Source organism: Arachis stenosperma, chromosome 3 (assembly GCF_014773155.1).
Source record: "Arachis stenosperma cultivar V10309 chromosome 3, arast.V10309.gnm1.PFL2, whole genome shotgun sequence".
Lineage (NCBI taxonomy): Eukaryota > Viridiplantae > Streptophyta > Magnoliopsida > Fabales > Fabaceae > Arachis > Arachis stenosperma.
Window position 1 is genome coordinate 79764285 of NC_080379.1, and position 21349 is coordinate 79785633.

The window sequence follows — 21349 nt, forward strand, 5'->3', positions numbered from 1 at the left end:
ATCTGTCGGTTCTCAATCGGGTTGGAATAGAATCCATTGATTCTTTTGGGTCTGTCACTAACGCCCAGCCTTCAGGAGTTTGAAGCTCGTCACAGTCATTCAATCCCAAAATCCTACTCGAAATACCACAGACAAGGTTTAGACTTTCCGGATTCTCATGAATGCCGCCATCAATCCGGCTTATACCACGAAGATTCTGCGTAATGAATCTAAGAGATACTCATTCAGTCTGATGTAGAACGGAGGTGGTTGTCAGGCACACGTTCATGGTTTGGGGAAGGTGATGGGTGTCACGGATCATCACCTTCTCCATAATTAAGTGCGAATGAACATCTTAGATAAGAACAAGCGTGTTTGAATGGAAAATAAAGGAATTGTATTAATTCATTGAGACGCTGCAGAGCTCCTCACCCCCAACAATGGAGTTTAGAGACTCATGCCGTCAAAAAGTATGTAATTCAGATCTGAAAATGTCATGAGGTACAGAATAATTCTCTAAAGTTGTTTAAATAGTAACTAGTAACCTAGGTTTACAGAATATGAGTAAACTAAGATAATTGGTGCAGAAATCCACTTCTGGGGCCCACTTGGTGTGTGCTGGGGCTGAGACTAAAGCTATCCACGAGTAGAGGCTTTTCTTGGAGTTAAACTCTAAGTTATGACGTGTTTTGGGTGTTCAACTCCGGATCATGACGTGTTTCTGGCGTTTAACTCCAGACAGCAGCATGTACTTGGCGTTCAACGCCAAGTTACGTCGTCTATCTTCGCGCAAAGTATGGACTATTATATATTGCTGGAAAGCCCTGGATGTCTACTTTCCAACGCCGTTGAGAGCGCGCCAATTGGACACCTGTAGCTCCAGAAAATTCATTTCGAGTGCAGGGAGGTCAGGATCCAACAGCATCAGCAGTCCTTTTTCAGCCTAAGTCAGATTTTTGCTCAGCTTCCTCAATTTCAGCCAGAAAATACCTGAAATCACAGAAAAATACACACACTCATAGTAAAGTCCAGAAATATGATTTTTGCCTAAAAACTAATAAAATTTAACTAAAAACTAATTAAAACATACTAAAATCTACATGAAATTATCTCCAAAAAGCGTATAAAATATCCGCTCATCAATTATCACTCGTACCGCCCTCCTCTTTGCTCTATCCCTTTGACTTCATGTCCTTTTCTCTTCTCCCTTTTTTAGGCTGGCCACCAGAACGGGTAAAGAGAACGCCTCTACAACGAGCAACAGCTGAGGAACCACATCCCTCACCACCTGCACATCTTTGCATGCACCGAGGACGGTGCAATCTTTAAGTGTGGCGAGGTCGATACCGATCTTCACGGGTTAGTTAGCCCCTTCTTAACACCAATTTTTGTTTTTCATTGTTGCATTTGCATGTTTGATTGCATGTCTGTTTTATTTTGTGCATATATTACCATTACTTGGTTGAAGTAATATTTTCTTTTTCAAGAAAACCTTTTATAGTATTTCACTAATTTAAATTAAAAACATTTTGAAAAACTTGTATGAAGAAATATTATTTTGGAACATGGTTTAGAGCTCGAACACACAAAACCAGTGAGATTTTGAGCCTATTTGATTGGTTGCATTTTATCAACCAATATATTTTATCTTTGTGTGTTATTCTCTCTAAAATTGTAATCTTTGTCTTGCTTAATTCTATATTTCCACTGTTTGATGTATGCATGCACTTATATGATTGAGGCCTTGTTTCACTAAGCTTACATACCCATATGGCCTTAACCTTCCATTATCCTTTGCAAACCAATTTGAGCCTATTTTACCCATTTGTTCTTTACTTTAGCTCATTACTAACTCTAAGCGGAAAACAATAATGTCCTTAATTTGAATCCTTAGTTAGCTTAGACTAGTAAAAGTGCTCACGATTTAAGTGTGGGGAAGTTGGATTTGAAAATAGTTGGTTTGAGTAATTGGGTGTTGTATATTTTAGTGAAAATGTGCAAAATAATAGTTGAGCACATATTATTGCATTCAATACTTTAATCATATGCATTGAGAAAAGTAAAAGAAAAAAAAAGAAAAAAAAGCAAATAATAAAAGGGGACAAAAATGCCCCAAGGTAAGTGTTGGTATCAATGCATATATACTGAACTCAAATTTAGGATGCATGAATATATGGAAAATACAGTTAATGGGAAGTTAGATTTTGTATTTTAATTAAATGGATTGTCTTAAGTTAGGTGGAAAGTTTATGTTAATTAAGGATTCAGATTTTAGTCCACTTGGCCAAATACAATCCTACCTTGACCCTAACCCCATTACAACCCTTAAAAGACCTCTTGATTTGTGTATTGGTGCATTAAATTTTTGTTGATTGTTAGATGAAGAGCAAGCTATAGAAAGCAAGATTAGTGGAGAATTGAGAGAATTGACCCTAGACACTTGAGAATTAAGATGATATACACTACCAGTAAGGGTTCAGCGCTTAACTCTATGTTCTCTGCTTTTATGAGCTATCTTCTTCTTGCAAGTTATTTGTATTGTATTTTGTGATTTGAATTAGTGAAATCCAGTTCATATTTATTCTTAAAAGATTTATTTACTTTTTCACCAAGTAGGTAGAATCATTTTAGCATGTAGTTGCATTCACATTCATAGGTTACATTGCATGAGTCTTGCCTTTCCCTACTCATTTATTTAGTCTCCTTGTGTTTAGCATGAGGACATGCTAATGTTTAAGTATGGGAAGGTTGATAAACCACTATTTTATGGTTTATATTGTGTTTTATTGAGTGGTTTTATCAAGCTTTTCACCCACTTATTCATATAATTTGCATGTATTTACAATTCCTTCTTAAAAATATCCTATGATTAATAACTTGCTTCTTAAGGACCTTTTTGTTGTATATTTTTATCTTCCTTCGTACCATTCGATGCCGTGATCTGTATGTTAAGTGTTTCAGGCTTCATAAGGCAAGAATGGCGTAAGGAATGAAGAGGAAGCATGCAAAAATCGAAAGAACACAAGGAATTAAGGAGATGACCAGCGAAAAGTCACGCAGTAGCATGGGCCACGCGACCGCGCGAAATAGAAGGAATTACCGTGACGTGCTCGCGTGCCTGACACGACCGCACGGATTGGAAGCTGCATGAACAACGCGAAAGCGTGGACGACGCGCACGCGTGGTACGAGAAATGCTGAGTGATGCGAGTGCGTGGACGACACGGACGCGTGATGAGCGCGATCTGTAGAATTACAGAAGTCGCTGGTATATATTTCGGGCTGCATTTCAACCCAGTTTTTGGCCTAGAAACACAGATTAAAGTCCAAGAACATGCAGAGACTCAGGATCATCAATTCATATCAAATCATAATTCATAATTTTAGGGTTTTTAGATGCAGAGAGGTTCTCTCCTCTCTCTTAGGATTTAGGATTAGGATTCCTCTTAAAGGATTTAGGATTTCAACTCTTCATCAGGTTTAATATTCCTTTTACTTTATATTTCTCTTTTATTTTTCAGATACTTTAATGCTTGTATTACATATGTTGCCTATTTGGCTTATGAGCCATTCATGTTAGGATTTTCTTTATTTAATATAAATTGAGGTATTTCAGACTTATATGTTATGGATGCTTTAGCTTTATCCAATTTATTTTCATTCAAGTAGATTTTCTTCCCTTTTGGCTTTGGTTGATCAATTGGTAACTCTTGAGTTATCAAACTCATTGTTGACTGAAAATTGGAATTCTTCAAGAATTAATTCGAGTTTCAATAACTCTAGCCTTTCCCAAGGAAAGACTAGGACCTGAGGAATCAAAATTAATTCATCCACTTGACTTACCTTCATAGTTAGAAGTTGACTTAGTGGGAGAAAAATCCAATTCTCATCACAATCGATAAGGATAACCGGGATAGGACCTCCAGTTCTCATACCTTGCCAAAAGCTTTATTAGTTATTATTTTAACGACTTGTTATTTTACATTACTTGTTCAACCCTTTTCAAAACCCCAAAATATACTTTTCCATAACCAATAATAATTCATACTTCCCTGCAATTCCTTGAGAAGACGACTAGAGGTTTAAATACTCGGTTATCAATTTTAAAGGGGTTTGTTACTTGTGACAACCAAAACGTTTGTACGAAGGGATTTTCTGTTGGTTTAGAATCTATACTCACAACGCGACTATATTTTTACAAAATTCTTTACTAGCAAAAATCCCAATGTCAACGGCTCCTCAAATAAAACGGGAAGTGGCACAGGCGTAATAATTGAAAGCGACCAGGGGACCCAAATCAAACTCTCAAATTCGGGTTTCCTGCCTCAAACAATCAAGCGGAATATAAGGCACTACTAGTTGGTTTGAAGCTGGCTAGGGAGGTTGGAGCTCAAAAACTTATCATCTTCAGCGACTCACAGATAGTCACTTCACAAATAACAGGAAGCTACCAAGCCAAAGATCCCAATATGAAAAAGTACTTGGACAAAACCAGGGAACAACTCAGACAACTCAGAGAGTATGAGATTTGACACATACCTCGAGAATAGAATGCCCGGGCCGATGCACTCTCAAAACTAGCCAGCACCAAACCAAGAGGCAACAATAGAAGCCTTATCCAAGAAATTCTACAAAATCCATCAATCTCAGAAGAAGAAAAGGTCCTAGCCATAACAGGTCGCGATCAGGGATGGATGACCCCCAAAATTAATTACCTCACAGCAGAAGCCCTCCCTACAGATGAGAAAGAGGCAAAGAGGTTAAAACGGGAAGCACAATATTATACCATCATAAATAATACTTTATACAAAAGAGGGATTTCAACACCATTGCTAAAATGCATGCCGACTTCCAACACTAAGGATATTTTAGAAGAAGTACACAGTGGCAATTGTGGCAATCACCTCGGAGCGCAAGCACTCGCCAAAAAGTACTTCGGGCAGGATTCTATTGGCCAACACTACAAAAAGAAGCCACAAAATTTGTAAGGACATGTCCGCCATGTCGAAAGCATGCCAACTTCCACACCGCTCCACTAGAGGAACTCATCAGCGTAACCTCACCTTGGCCATTCGCAAAATGGGGACTCGATCTCCTTGGACCTTTTCCCCAAGGATCAGGACAAGTCAAATTCCTCATAGTAGGAATAGACTACTTCACAAAATGGATCGAGGCAGAACCCCTAGCCAATGCCACAGCTCAAAGAATTCGGAAATTCCTATATAGAAATATCGTCACAAGGTTCAGAGTTCCATACTCCATCACTACAGACAATGGTACCCAGTTCGCAGCCGCAGGCTTCAGAAAACTAGCGGCTAACCTGAATATAAAACAACAATTCACCTCTGTTGAGCACCCCCAAGCCAATGGGCAAGCTGAAGCTGCTAACAAAGTTATATTAGCAGGGTTAAAATGGAGATTACAAGATGCAAAAGGAGCCTGGGCTGAAGAGCTCCCGCAAGTCCTATGGGCATATCGAACGACTTCACATTCCACGACAAAAGAGTCACCTTTCTTATTATCCTACGAAATGGAGGCAATGATCCCAATGGAGGTCGAAGAAGGATCACCCAGAGTAATCCATTTTTACGAAAAAGCCAATTCCCAACTTCAAAGGGAAGAGCTCGACTTACTTCCAGAAATCTGAGAAAAAGCTCGGATAAGGGAAGAGGCGCTAAAACGATGAATGGCTTCCAGATATAACCGAAAAGTAATACAGTGGGCCTTTGCTGAAAACGACCTCATCCTAATCCGAAACGATATAGGAACAACTCGACCTGGAGAAGGAAATCTGGCAGAAAACTGGAAAGGACCCTTCCGAGTCGTAGAAGTACTGGGAAAGGGTTACTACAGGCTTTCCGAACTTGACGAGCGAAAGCTTCATAGATCATGGCACGCCTGCAACCTAAGAAGGTACTATAGCTAGGGATGATAAAAGATCTTGGAGAAGGCACACTCTTTTTCCTAAAAAAGGTTTTTTAACGAGGCGCCCCGCCAAGACCTACAAATCACCCGACTTAGGAAATTAACTCCTCATGTATATTTGCATTTTCTTTTAATAAAATTTGTTCAGATTCTCTACAAATGTTCAAGTCGTATTATTCTAAAAACATTCATCGCCCGATTATAAAGTTACAGATCGACAGAAAGTGAAAACTGAATTCACTGCGCAGTCACGATAAAAACGAGGGCTAAAAACCCAAATTCTACAAAATCGGCAAAGATGAAAATAGAATAATGCAAGAAGTTATAGAAAGTGATCCATAGAAAGGACCTGACGAGGTTCTAATAAAATGGATTGCTATAAAATAACTTAAAGACTGGCCGGCACAAAAAGTCGGACCAGCCACAACAACCTAAGTTATAAGTAAAGCCCTGTAAAGAGGTTTGGCCAACCCTATAAAAGAGGATTACTATAACTTCGAAGAGCCCGACATGAGAAAGTCGGACTCCTACAAAAAAAGTTAAAAAAGATAATCCCTGAAAGAGACCTGAACAAGGTCCAAGAAAGAGGATTATCAAGTAACTCGACAGGGCCCGACGTGACAAAGTCGGCCCAGAAAGATAAGTTACAAATGATAATCCCTGAAAGAGATCTGAAACAAGGTCCAAGAAAGAGGATTATCAAGTAACTCGACAGGGCCCGACGTAACAAAGTCGGCCCGAAAAGTTAAGTTACAAAAGATAATCCCTGAAAGAGATCTGAAACAAGGTCCAAGAAAGAGGATTATTGGTGCACGAAATTGTGATCACTACAACTTCACACAACTAACCAGCAAGTGCACTGGGTCGTCCAAGTAATACCTTACGTGAGTAAGGGTCGATCCCACGGAGATTGTTAGTATTGAAGCAAGCTATGGTCATCTTGTAAATCTTAGTCAGGCAAACTCAGATGTATATGGTGATGAACGAAAATAGCATAAAACATAAAGATAGAGGTACTTATGTAATTCATTGGTAGGAACTTCAGATAAGCGCATGAAGATGCCTTCCCTTCCGTCTCTGCTTTCCTACTGTCTTCATCCAATCCTTCTTCTCCCTTTCCATGGCAAGCTCGTGTAGGGTTTCACCGTTGTCAATGGCTACCTCCCATCCTCTCAGTGAAAGCGATTGCATATGCTCTGTCACAGCATAGCGGAATTCAGCTGTCGGTTCTCGGTCAGGCCGGAATAATATCCATTGATACTTTTGCGTCTGTCACTAACGCCCTGCCTGCTAGGAGTTTGAAGCACGTCACAGTCATTCAGTCATTGAATCCTACTCAGAATACCACAGACAAGGTTAGACCTTCCGGATTCTCTTGAATGCTGCCATCAGTTCTTGCCTATACCACGAAGACTCTGACCTCACGGAATGGTTGGCTCGTTTGTCAGGCGAGCACTCGGTTGTCAGGCGATCAACCATGCATCGTGCAATCAGGAATCCAAGAGATATTCACTAGAGCCTTGATTGCTTGTAGAACAAAAGTGGTTGTCAGTCACCTTGTTCATAGGTGAGAATGATGATGAGTGTCACGGATCATCACATTCATCAGTTGAAGAACAAGTGATATCTTGGACAAAGAACAAGCGGAATTGAATGGAAGAACAATAGTAATTGCATTAATACTCGAGGTACAGCAGAGCTCCACACCTTAATCTATGGTGTGTAGAAACTCCACCGTTGAAAATACATAAGCATAAGGTCTAGGCATGGCCGAATGGCCAGCCTCCCAAATTGAGTTCAATCATAAAACATGATCGAAAAGCCCCCAAATACAATAGAAAAAGGTCCTACTTATAGAAAACTAGTAGCCTAGGGTGTACAGAGATGAGTAAATGACATAAAAATCCACTTCCGGGCCCACTTGGTGTGTGCATGGGCTGAGCAATGAAGCAATTTCGTGTAGAGACTCTTCTTGGAGTTAAACGCCAGCTTTTATGCCAGTTTGGGCGTTTAACTCTCATTTGGGTGCCAGTTCCAGCGTTTAACGCTGGGATTTCTTGAGGTGACTTTGAACGCCGGTTTGGGCCATCAAATCTTGGGCAAAGTATGGACTATCATATATTGCTGGAAAGCCCAGGATGTCTACTTTCCAACGCCGTTGAGAGCGCGCCAATTGCGCTTCTGTAGCTCCAGAAAATCCACTTAGAGTGCAGGGAGGTCAGAATCCAACAGCATCTGCAGTCCTTTTTAGTCTCTGAATCAGATTTTTGCTCAGGTCCCTCAATTTCAGCCAGAAAATACCTGAAATCACAGAAAAACACAAACTCATAGTAAAGTCCAGAAAAGTGAATTTTAGCTAAAAACTAATAAAATATACTAAAACTCATCTAAACTACCAAAACATACTAAAAACAATGCCAAAAAGTGTATAAATTATCCGCTCATCACAACACCAAACTTAAATTGTTGCTTGTCCTCAAGCAACTGAAAATCAAATAAGATAAAAAGAAGAGAATATGCAATGAATTCCAAAAACATCTATGAAGATTAGTATTAATTAGATGAGCGGGGCTTTTAGCTTTTTGCCTCTGAACAGTTTTGGCATCTCACTCTATCCTTTGAAATTCAGAATGGTTGGCTTCTTTAGGAACTCAGAATCCAGATAGTGTTATTGATTCTCCTAGTTAAGTATGATGATTCTTGAACACAGCTACTTTATGAGTCTTGGCCGTGGCCCAAAGCACTCTGTCTTCCAGTATTACCACCGGATACATACATGCCACAGACACATAATTGGGTGAACCTTTTCAGATTGTGACTCAGCTTTGCTAGAGTCCCCAATTAGAGGTGTCCAGGGTTCATAAGCACACTCTTTTTGCCTTGGATCACAACTTTATTCTTTCTTTTTCTTTCTTTTTCTCTTTCTTTTTTTTTTCGGTTGCTTTCTTTCTCTTTTTTTTTTTTTTTATATTCACTGCTTTTTCTTGCTTCAAGAATCATTTTTAATGATTTTTCAGATCCTCAGTAACATGTCTCCTTTTTCATCATTCTTTCAAGAGCCAACCTTCATGAACCACAAATTCAAGATACATATGCACTATTTAAGCATACATTCAGAGAACAAGAGTATTGCCACCACATCAAAATAATTAAACTATTATAAAATTCAAAACTCATGCAATTCTTTCCTTTTTTCTCAATTAAGCACGTTTTTATTCAAGAAAGGTGATGGATTCATAGGACATTCATAACTTTAAGGCATAGACACTAAGACACTAATGATCATAAGACACAAATATGGACAAACATAAAGCATAATTTTCGAAAAAAAAACAGAAGAATAAAGAACAAGGAAATCAAAGAACGGGTCCACCTTAGTGATGGCGGCTCTTTCTTCCTCTTGAAGATCCTATGGAGTGCTTGAGCTCCTCAATGTCTCTTCCTTGTCTTTGTTGCTCCTCTCTCATGATTCTTTGATCTTCTCTAATTTCATGGAGGATGATGGAGTGTTCTTGGTGCTCCACCCTTAGTTGTCCCATGTTGGAACTCAATTCTCCTAGGGAGGTGTTCAATTGCTCCCAATAGTTGTGTGGAGGAAAGTGCATCCCTTGAGGAATCTCAGGGATCTCATGATGAGTGAGATCTCTTGTGTGCTCCATCCTTTTCTTAGTGATAGGCTTGTCCTCATCAATGGGGGTGTCTCCTTCTATGTCAACTCCAACTGAATAACAGAGGTGACAAATGAGATGAGGAAAGGCTAGCCTTGCCAAGGTGGAAGACTTGTCCGCCACTTTATAGAGTTCTTGGGCTATAACCTCATGAACTTCCACTTCTTCTCCAATCATGATGCTATGAATCATAATGGCCCGGTCTAGAGTAACTTCGGACCGGTTGCTAGTGGGAATGATTGAGCGTTGGATAAACTCCAACCATCCTCTAGCCACGGGTTTGAGGTCATGCCTTCTCAATTGAACCGGCTTGCCTCTTGAATCTCTCTTCCATTGTGCGCCCTCTTCACATATGACTGTGAGGACTTGGTCCAACCTTTGATCAAAGTTGACCCTTCTTGTGTAAGGATGTTCATCTCCTTGCATCATAGGCAAGTTGAACGCTACCCTCACACTTTCCGGACTGAAATCCAAGTATTTCCCCCGAACCATAGTGTTCATACCCTGACCGAGCTCTCCAAACTCGGTAAAGCTGATAGAAGGCCCGACCTCGACCCAAGGCCCACGTTCGAGGTCGGACCTCGGACAAACAGGCCAAAGAAAGGCCCATCAGAAGGAACTAAGCCCAAAACCTAAAGGCCGAAAGGGCCTGGGAAAGGCGGTTCCGCAAAGATAGAGATGAATCTCCCAAAAGATAAGATAAGATAAGAATATCTTATCCAGGGATGATCGCAGCCAACTACTATAAATACACTGGAGCACCCAGGTATAACTCATACTCTAATTCTACTTGATATCTGCTTGGACCCATGCTAACTTAAGCATCGGAGTGTCATTGCAGGTACAACCCCCCGCCGTTCAGCACAACCAGCTCGGGTCACAGACCCCCCACCTCGGGCCTTGCCAGAAGACCGAGCTACACGTTTCAGGTAACCCTCGGAACATTGGCGCCGTTGCCGGGGAACCTGGAAGTCATCCCTTTACCATGGCGGACGACCCTCCCAACAATAACCACGCTACATCAGAACAAGAAGAGGAAGTTGACACCGGAGAACGGCCGGACAGCCCTCTATCACCACGCACTCCAGGAGGAAACAAACAGAATCGCCCAAAGACATCACCCCCAGACAAAGATCCACAAAATCCCGAAAGAGAAAAAAGTTCGGAGATTCTGGAAACAGTTCGGGCACAACAAAGCCGGCTGAGACAACTCGAAGAGGACGTAAAGAAGCAGAAGGAAACTGAACAGGATCTGAGAAGGGAAGCTCGCAAACGCAGAGAATTGGAAGAAAAACTGCGGAAGATAGAGGCCAACCTAAAAGATCGGACGGAACACGGCACCACTCCCGAAAGCAACCATGATCCCTTCACACAAGAGATCATGAAAGAGAAGGTACCGCGAAACTTCAAACCACCAGATATGGACCTCTACGACGGCACCACCGATCCAAGTCATCACCTCAGCAATTTCAGAAGCAGAATGTACTTAGTCAACGCCTCCGACGCGATTCGATGCAAAGCCTTCCCCACCACTCTCACTAAGTCAGCCATGAAGTGGTTCGACAACCTGCCACCAGGATCAATCTCCAGCTTTGAAGACCTGACCAAAAAATTCTTAACAAGGTTCTCTATTCAAAAGGACAAGGCAAAACATGCCCCCAGCCTACTCGGGATCAAACAAGGCAACCAAGAAACTCTCAGAGAGTACATGGAGCGATTCAACAAGGCCTGCCTGGACATACAACACTTGCCCACGGAAGCAGCCATCATGGGACTAGCAAACGGCCTAAAAGAAGGACCGTTTAGCCAATCCCTATCCAAAAGATACCCGACCTCCTTATACGAAGTACAAGAACGGGCAGGAAAGTATATCAACATGGAAGAAACCTCCCAGCTGAGAGACTCTTCCAGGAAGGAGTCAACCTACCCGCCCCGAGATCGAGATCGGGAACAGAAAAGAAAGAAGAATCCAACTCGGACAAGCCACGAAAATACCACAGCTACACTCCCCTCCGAGTCTCCCTGGTAGACGTCTACAGAGAAGTACGCCACACCGAGAAGATCCCACCACCCAAACCTCTGAAGCACAAGAGAGCAGGAAGAGATCGGTCCGAGTACTGCGAATATCACAGACTCTACGGCCACTCTACTAACGACTGCCACGACTTAAAGAATGTTATAGAAAAGCTAGCCAGAGAGGGAAAACTCGACAGATACATAGCTGAGAAAGGAGAAGAAACCAGAAAGAGAAGACGGGGAGATAACGAAGATCGGGCCGAGCAAACACGAACCCCGCGAACTCCTGAAAGGCACATACACATGATAAACGGAGGTTTCGCAGGGGAGGGACATCCAAATCCTCACGGAAGAGACACCTCAAAGAAGTCTACCATGTCCGAGAAGACAGCCCCTTACCCGAGTTACCTACTATCTCATTTACCCGAGAAGATGCTCTTGGAATAATACCCGGACACGACGACCCTATGGTAATCACCATCATCCTAGCCAACGCCAACTTACATCGAACCCTGATCGACCAAGGAAGCTCAGCAGATATCCTGTTCAAAGCAGCCTTCGACAAGCTCGGACTCGAAGAAAAAGAGCTAAAAGCCTATCCCACCGACCTGTTTGGACTAGAGATACCCCGATCCGCCCCTTGGGATACATCTCATTACACACTACCTTTGGAAAAGGCGAGCAAACCAAAACACTAAGCATCGACTACATTGTAGTCGACGTCACTTCAGCATACAATGCCCTCATCGGACGACCAACCCTAAACAGACTAGCGGCTATAGTCTCGACCCCACACCTCTGTATGAAGTTCCCTACCGCAAAGGGAATCGCTACCCTAAAAGGCGACCAAAAACTAGCACGACGATGCTACAACGAAAGTCTGAGCCTAAAAGGGAAAGAGGTTAACACAATAAGAACTCGGGCGAGTCCAAGCCCGAGAAGATCTTCGGCCACAACCAGAAGGAGAGACCGAAAAGATCCAGATCGGGAACACACCCGAGAAAGTAACAAACATAGGGGCAAACCTCGAAGCAGGCCTAAAGGAGGAACTCACAACCCTCTTAAGGAAGAATTCCGACCTCTTCGCCTGGAAAGCCTCCGATATACCAGGCATAAGCCCCGACCTGATGTGCCATAAGCTATCAGTATACCCGGGATCCCGACCTGTCCAACAAAGACGCAGGAAGCTCGGGCCCGAACGCATGCAAGCAATAGAAGAACAAGTGCAAGCACTACTAGATGCAGGGTTCATTAGGGAAGTAAAGTACCCCCTATGGCTCGCAAACGTGGTCCTAGTGAAGAAGCCCAATGGAAAATGGAGGATGTGCGTCGACTACACGGATCTCAACAAAGCCTGCCCCAAAGATCCATATCCACTACCGAACATCGACGCCTTAGTCGATGCCGCTTCGGGCTACAGATACCTCTCCTTCATGGATGCATACTCGGGATACAATCAAATCCCGATGTATGGACCCGACCAAGAAAAGACCTCGTTCATAACCCCAAGGGCAAACTACTGCTACGTAGTAATGCCCTTCGGGCTGAAGAACGCAGGGGCAACCTACCAGAGGCTAATGAACAAAATGTTCTCAGAACACATCGGGCTACAGCTAGAGGTGTACGTCGACGACATGCTAGTAAAGACACAAGAAGACAGAAACTTGGTCGCCGACCTCAGCAGTATCTTCGACACCCTCCGGAAACACAACATGAGACTTAACCCTACAAAGTGCACCTTCGCCGCAGAAGCCGGGAAGTTCTTAGGCTTCATGCTGACTCAGAGAGGCATCGAAGCAAACCCGGACAAATGCCAAGCAATACTCAATATGAAAAGCCCGACGTGTGTCAAAGAAGTACAACAACTAAATGGGAGACTAGCCGCCCTATCAAGATTCTTGGCAGGATCAGCGATAAGATCACTCCCTCTCTACTCACTCCTAAAGAAAGGGAAACCCTTCTCTTGGACCCCGGAATGCGAAAAGGCCTTCCAAGAATTCAAGGAATTCCTCGGGCAGCCACCAATCTTAACCCGACCGCTAAAAGGGGAAGAGCTCGTACTATACCTGTCGGTCGGACATCGGGCAGTCGCCTCGGCACTAATACGAGAAAATGAGGAGGGGCAACACCCCATATACTTCGTAAGCAAAGCACTACAAGGGGCCGAATTAAACTATCAGAAAATAGAGAAATTCGCCTATGCACTAGTGTTCACAGCTCGGAGACTCCGCCCCTACTTTCAAGCCCACACCATCAAAGTCCGGACAAACCAACCCATGAGACACATCCTACAAAAGACAGACATGGCAGGACGAATCCTACAATGGGCGGTGGAATTGTCCGAGTTCGACCTCCACTATGAAGCCCGGACTGCCATAAAATCTCAATACCTAGCCGACTTCGTCGCAGAATACACTGAGACCCCGGGAACCCCACTCTCATGGAATCTGTATGTCGACGGATCCTCAAACAAAACAGGAAGCGGGGCCGGTGTTATACTCGAAAGCGATCAAGGAACACGGATTGAGCTATCCCTAAAATTCGAGTTCCAGGCCTCAAATAACCAAGCCGAATACGAAGCCCTACTAGCGGGACTAAAACTAGCCGAAGAGGTCAGAGCAAAGAGGATCACGATCTTCAGCGACTCCCAGGTCGTCACATCACAAGTAAATGGAAGCTACCAGGCCAAAGACCCTACTATGAAAAAATACCTAGACCAAACACAGGCGCAATTACGACACTTCCCGGAAATACAAATCCAGCACATACCCCGGGAGCAAAATGCCTGGGCAGACGCCCTCTCAAAACTTGCTAGCACCAAGCCCGGAGGGAACAACAGAAGTCTCCTCCAAGAAACTCTACAATCCCCCTCCGTGTTAAGGGAGGAAGAAATACTAAATATATCCGGGCAACAACAAGGATGGATAACCCCCATACTCAACTATCTGAAATCGGGAACTCTCCCCGCCGAAAGAAAAGAAGCTAAAAGGCTTACAAAAGACGCCCAGAACTACACGTTAATCCACGACGTATTATACAGAAGAGGATTCTCAAACCCCCTCCTGAGGTGCGTCCCGACCACAGAAACAAAGAGCGTCCTCGAAGAAGTCCACAAAGGCATGTGTGGGAACCATCTCGGAGCCCGGGCCCTGTCCAAGAAAATAGTCAGAGCCGGGTTCTACTGGCCGACCTTGCAAAGAGACGCGGCAGAGTTTGTGAAAATATGCCCCCCCTGCCAAAAACACGCCAATTTTCACAAAGCACCGCCCGAAGACCTCATAAGCATCACCGCACCATGGCCCTTCGCAAAGTGGGGACTCGACCTACTCGGCCCATTCCCACAAGGACCGGGGCAAGTCAAGTACCTCATAGTAGGGGTCGACTACTTCACAAAGTGGATCGAGGCTGAACCCTTAGCCACTATTACGGCTCAGAAAAGCCGTAAATTCCTATACAAAAACATTGTCACGAGGTTCGGAGTCTCCTACTCCATCACAACAGACAATGGAACACAGTTCACAGACACAAGTTTTCAGAACTTGGTGGCCGAGCTAAAAATCAAACAGCAGTTCACATCGGTCGAACACCCGCAAGCCAATGGACAAGCAGAGGCCGCAAATAAAGTCATCTTGGCCGGGTTAAAACGAAGACTCCAAGAGGCCAAAGGGGCATGGGCCGATGAACTCCCCAGGTATTATGGGCATATCGGACAACCCCGCACTCTACAACAGGAGAATCCCCATTCCGACTAGCCTACGGAATGGAGGCAATGATTCCCGTCGAAATAGACGAAGGATCACCCAGAACCATCTTCTACAACGAAGGAGGTAACCCTCAGGCACAAAGGGAAGAACTCGACCTCCTACCCGAGGTCCGAGAAAGAGCCCGAATCAGAGAAGAAGTCTTAAAACGACGAACGGCCCTCAGATATAACCGAAAGGTGATAAAACGAAGCTTCTCCACTCACGACCTGATTTTAATCCGAAACGACATCGGAACACAAAAATCGGGAGAAGGAAAGCTAGCCGCAAATTGGAAGGGGCCCTACAAAGTAACAGAAGTCTTAGGGACAGGCTACTACAAGATATCCGACCTAGAAGGCAATGAGCTGCCCAGAACCTGGCACGCCTGTAACCTAAGACGATACTACAGCAAGAAAAACTTAACCCGAGGTGTACTCTTTTTCCCCACGAGGGTTTTTTAATGAGACACCCGGTTAAGTAGGACACCCGACCTAATCAAAAGGGTAAACACTTTGTACATATTCTTCTTTTTAAATACTAATCAAATTTCTTTATTTTCTCTTTCTCGTTATAAAGCATATCCTAAAAAGTACCCCACCAAGGCGCATTAATTTATGCTCGGCAAAACGCAAAAAATCATTTGCCAAAGGCCATACGAGGTCGGCAAAGATGAAGCGACGAGGTTCAAATTAATGTGAGAAGTTATAAACGTAACTCTGAAATGGCTCAAAAAGCCAAATAGAAAAGAAGTTACAAAAATAACTTAAAAAAGGCCGACCAAACAACAAAGTCGGACCTGACCAAAGGGGTACTCAAGGATCCCGATGTCCGAGAGTAAACTCGGACCCAAGAAAGAAGCTGGCAAAGAACCAGGACTTCGAGAAACGCTAGCTAAAAAGTTGTTACCCAAAAACAACTAAAAAGCAAAAAGCGAGAAAGTCAAGGCGCTAGCTAAAAAGTTGTTACCCAAAAACAACTAAAAAGCAAAAAGCGAGAAAGTCAAGGCGCTAGCTAAAAAGTTGTTACCCAAAACAACTAAAAAGCAAAAAGCGAGAAAGTCAAGGCGCTAGCTAAAAAGTTGTTACCCAAAAACAACTAAAAAGCAAAAAGCGAGAAAGTCAAGGCGCTAGCTAAAAGGTTGTTACCCAAAAACAACTAAAAAGCAAAAAGCGAGAAAGTCAAGGCACTAGCTAAAAAGTTGTTACCCAAAAACAACTAAAAAGCAAAAAGCGAGAAGTCAAAGCGCTAGCTAAAAAGTTGTTACCCAAAAACAACTAAAAAAGCAAAAAGCGAGAAGTCAAAACGCTAGCTAAAAAGTTGTTACCCGAGAACAACTAAAAAGCATAAAAGCGGAACGAAGACAATCGAAACACAAAGCATGGCATAATAAAGCTACAAGAGTAGCTAAAATAGCAGAACAGGTGTCCAAAATGTTTGCAGAAAACATCCAAAAAACAAAAAGCCCACAGGTCGGCAAAAGCACAAAAGTACAAAAAATTACAGAGGATCAAGGCCCTTTCCAGACTCCGCATCAACACCTGGCTGAAACATGGATATCGGGACTGCAGGAACAGCACCATCGCTTGGAACCTCCATACCAACTCTATCCTCGGCCAAAGGTGAAGTCGGGTTCACGACCGGAGCCTCGGGTCGGACACCGGAGCCTTGGGGTCGGACATCGGAACCTCATCCTCAACAGGGGCAGGAACAATCTTCCCCTCCACAACCATGTTATCCGTACTGAACAAACTGAGATCCAATTCGGGAGCAAGAACCCGGACCTGATCCCTCAAATTCACAAACATAGCATCCATACCCTTGGCCACATTATCTTCCAGCTCATAAAAGTCATCCCAAGCAGATTGCAGCTTCTCCTTCGTCTCCACAAGCTCAGCATACAGCTTGGTATAGTTCTCCGTCGCCACCCTCGCCATCTCCTCAGACGTCTTCGCCACCGCCACAGCCGCGGTAGCCCTAGTCTTCTCTTCCTCCAAAGACTCCTCCAGCTCGGCAATCCTAGCATCCTTCAGCTGACTAACCTTATCAAGCTCGGACCGGGCCTTCTCAAGTCGGGAGCTGGTCGCCCCAAGGGGAGCTTTCTTAAACTCCCGAGCAATGGCGGCATGAAGGCTAGCCATCCGAACACAACTCCACGCCATATACTGAAAGTGATGCTCCATGGACGCATCATCAGTAGAAATAAAAGTCTGAGGAAGAATGTGCTGCTCAACCCAACCAAGAGCATCGAAATCCTTGTCATTGAAACCAGCAGGCTCTCGGGAAGTCTTCTGTTTCTTGGGGGAGGACCCGAGGTCGAGGTCGGGGAAAGCTGACCGGGTCCGGAGGTCGGAGGATCCTGAGTTATAGCTCGGAACTGAGGGACCGGAATGGTCTTCGACCGAGTCTGAACACCAATTGTAGTCTTCTGCGGAGAAGGTCGGGGAGAAGCTTCAGCCTCGATATTCCGAGATGCCGCAGATTTCTTCGCTCGACGGAGAAACTTCATAGAATCAGCCTGAGAAGACATCTCTGCAGAAACGAAACAAAGAGGTTATCAAACAGAAAGATCAAAACAAAGTCAAAATATGAAAATGAAATCTCAAAAAGAGGTCGGGAACTACCTAACTCGGAACGGAGAAGGCTTGGATCTCCCAACATTTTCTTCGTATCCAAGTGAGGTGCCCGACCCCATAGACTGCTCAACACACCAACGAAAGCCTGTTCCACCTCATCTAGACTCTCGAAAGTGTACTTAACCGACACCACACTCTCTTGCCAACAAAGAGGAAACGAAGGCTCCCCACTCTCATCTAAGAAAAAAGGTCGGACATCTCCAACAGCCCGGACTTTGAAGTAATAGTTTTTGAAATCGTGAAACGACTCATCATACAAAGTGCAAAATTTCCTACCCTGGTTAGCCCTAAACGAAACCCAGGACACCTTCCCAGCACCCGACCCCGGCTTCGTCAGTACAAACAGATAAGAAAAAAGAGAAACAGAAGGGGAGACGCCTAAAATCTGACACAAAAGTTGGAAAAGCTTTAAAAACGCCCAAGAGTTCGGATGGAGTTGTGTAGGGGCAAGGTTACAAGACCAAAGGACCTCGGATTCCAGGTCGGTGAAAGGAAGACGGACACCTAGCTTGGAGAAGAAACAATCATAAGCATAGAAGAAAAGTTTCTCGGAACTCTCTAACGGCGGAAAACATACCCTCTCCTCGGACTCCGGGGCTGCTAACTCGTAATCCCGCTCAGACTCCCTGTTCTCACAAATACTACACTCCCTACGGAACCTAATCAGATACTCAGAATCTACAACAGACGGGACCCTTAAAGGAGCAGGATCTACCCAACCTAGACCACTCGAAATCTTGGTCGACATTGCTTGAAACACCTTTCGAGACATAAAAAATCTTGCCTACAAAGAAAGAATACAACAGCAAGACAAAAATCACACAAAGGCAGAAAAACCAAATTCAACAAAAACAAAAGAAAGCAAAGTTCTTTTACAAACAAGAAGGCAGCAACTCGAATAACAAAAATGGATCGGAGAAAAGAGTCCCCCCACACACACATACAAAGCAATAGCGGCGCCTCTTTTCGGGGCAACCCGGGCATAGAAGATATCAGAAAAAAGAAGCGTACGAAGAATAAAAGCGAAAAAAGCAAACCTGGAAAAGAAGAAAGCGACGAGCTCCGACGAAAGGAAAAACGGCGGCGCAGAAAAGAACTCTGAAAAAACGCACAAAAAATGGAAGACGAAGAACAGAGAGAAAGAAGAGAAGATGCTCGAAAAGAAGTGATGAATAAACAAAGAAAAATGAAGAAAGGGGCAAATAAATAAAGCCTCCACAGAGCGCCGCACGGAAATCGAGGAAGAAACGGTAACAAGCAATAAATGCTGAAACGACCGTTTTCAAATTTTGAAAAACTACTATGCCCGAGCTCGACCTTCCGAAAAAAGATGAACTCGGGCAGGGGCACTGTTCATACCCTGACCGAGCTCTCCAAACTCGGTAAAGCTGATAGAAGGCCCGACCTCGACCCAAGGCCCACGTTCGAGGTCGGACCTCGGACAAACAGGCCAAAGAAAGGCCCATCAGAAGGAACTAAGCCCAAAACCTAAAGGCCGAAAGGGCCTGGGAAAGGCGGTTCCGCAAAGATAGAGATGAATCTCCCAAAAGATAAGATAAGATAAGAATATCTTATCCAGGGATGATCGCAGCCAACTACTATAAATACACTGGAGCACCCAGGTATAACTCATACTCTAATTCTACTTGATATCTGCTTGGACCCATGCTAACTTAAGCATCGGAGTGTCATTGCAGGTACAACCCCCCGCCGTTCAGCACAACCAGCTCGGGTCACAGACCCCCCACCTCGGGCCTTGCCAGAAGACCGAGCTACACGTTTCAGGTAACCCTCGGAACACATAGTAAGATAATTCTTTGGATTCGGGTTCACACTTTGATCATGGTTCTTTGTGATCCATGCATTGGCATAGAACTCTTGAACCATCAAGATTCCGACTTGTTGAATGGGGTTGGTAAGTACTTCCCAACCTCTTCTTCGGATCTCATGGCGGATCTCCGGATATTCACCCTTTTTGAGTGAAAAGGGGACCTCGGGGATCACCTTCTTCAAGGCCACAACTTCATAGAAGTGGTCTTGATGCACCCTTGAGATGAATCTCTCCATCTCCCATGACTCAGAGGTGGAAGATTTTGCCTTCCCTTTCCTCTTGTTAGAGGTTTCTCCGGCCTTGGATGCCATAAATGGTTATGGAAAAACAAAAAGCAATGCTTTTACCACACCAAACTTAAAAGGTTTGCTCGTCCTCAAGCAAAAGAAGAAAGAAGAGAGTAGAAGAAGAAGAAATGAGGGAGAAAGGGATGGCTTTGTATTCGGCCAAAGAAGGGGAGAAATGGTGTTTAAGGTTGTGTGAAAATGAAGGAGTGAAGGAGGGTTTATATAGGAGAGGGGGAGAGGGTTGTTCGGCCATTTGAGGGTGGGTTTGGGTGGGAAAGTGGTTTGAATTTGAATGGTGGGGTAGGTGGGGTTTTATGAAGGATGTGAGTGGTGAAGAGAAAGATGGGATTTGATAGGTGAAGGGTTTTTGGGGAAGAGGTATTGAGGTGATTGGTGAATGGGGGAAGAAGAGAGAGGGTGGTGGTGGGGTAGGTGGGGGTCCAGTGGGGTCCACAGATCCTGTGGTGTCAAGGAAAAGTCATCCCTGCACCAAATGTTGCTCAAAATCACGTTTTGAGCCATTTCTGGCGTTAAACGCCGGGCTGGTGCCCATTCCTGGCATTTAACGCCAGGTTCTTACCCTTTTCTGGCGTTTAACGCCAGTCTGGTGCCCCTTTCTGGCGTTAAACGCCCAGAATGGTGCCAGACTGGGCGTTAAACGCCCAACAGCTAACCTCACTGGCGTTTAAACGCCAGCAACATCTTCCTCCAGGGTGTGCTGTTTTCTTCCTGTTTTTCATTTGTTTTTGCTTTTTTCATTGATTTTGTGACTTCTCATGATCATTAACCTACAAAAAGATAAAATAACAAAAGAGAATAGTTAATTATAAAACATTGGGTTGCCTCCCAACAAGCGCTTCTTTAATGTCATTAGCTTGACAGAGGACTCTCATGGAGCCTCACAGATTCTCAGAGCCATGTTGGAACCTCCCAACACCAAACTTAGAGTTTGAATGTGGGGGTTCAACACCAAACTTAGAGTTTGGTTGTGGCCTCCCAACACCAAACTTAGAGTTTGACTGTGGGGGCTCTATTTGACTCTGAATTGAGAGAAGCTCTTCATGCTTCTTCTCCATGGTGACAGAGGGATATCCTTGAGCCTTAAACACCAAGGATTCTTCATTCACTTGAATGATCAGTTCACCTCTATCAACATCAATCACAGCCTTTGCTGTGGCTAGGAAGGGTCTGCCAAGGATGATGGATTCATCCATGCACTTCCCAGTCTCTAGGACTATGAAATCAGTAGGGATGTAATGGTCTTCAAC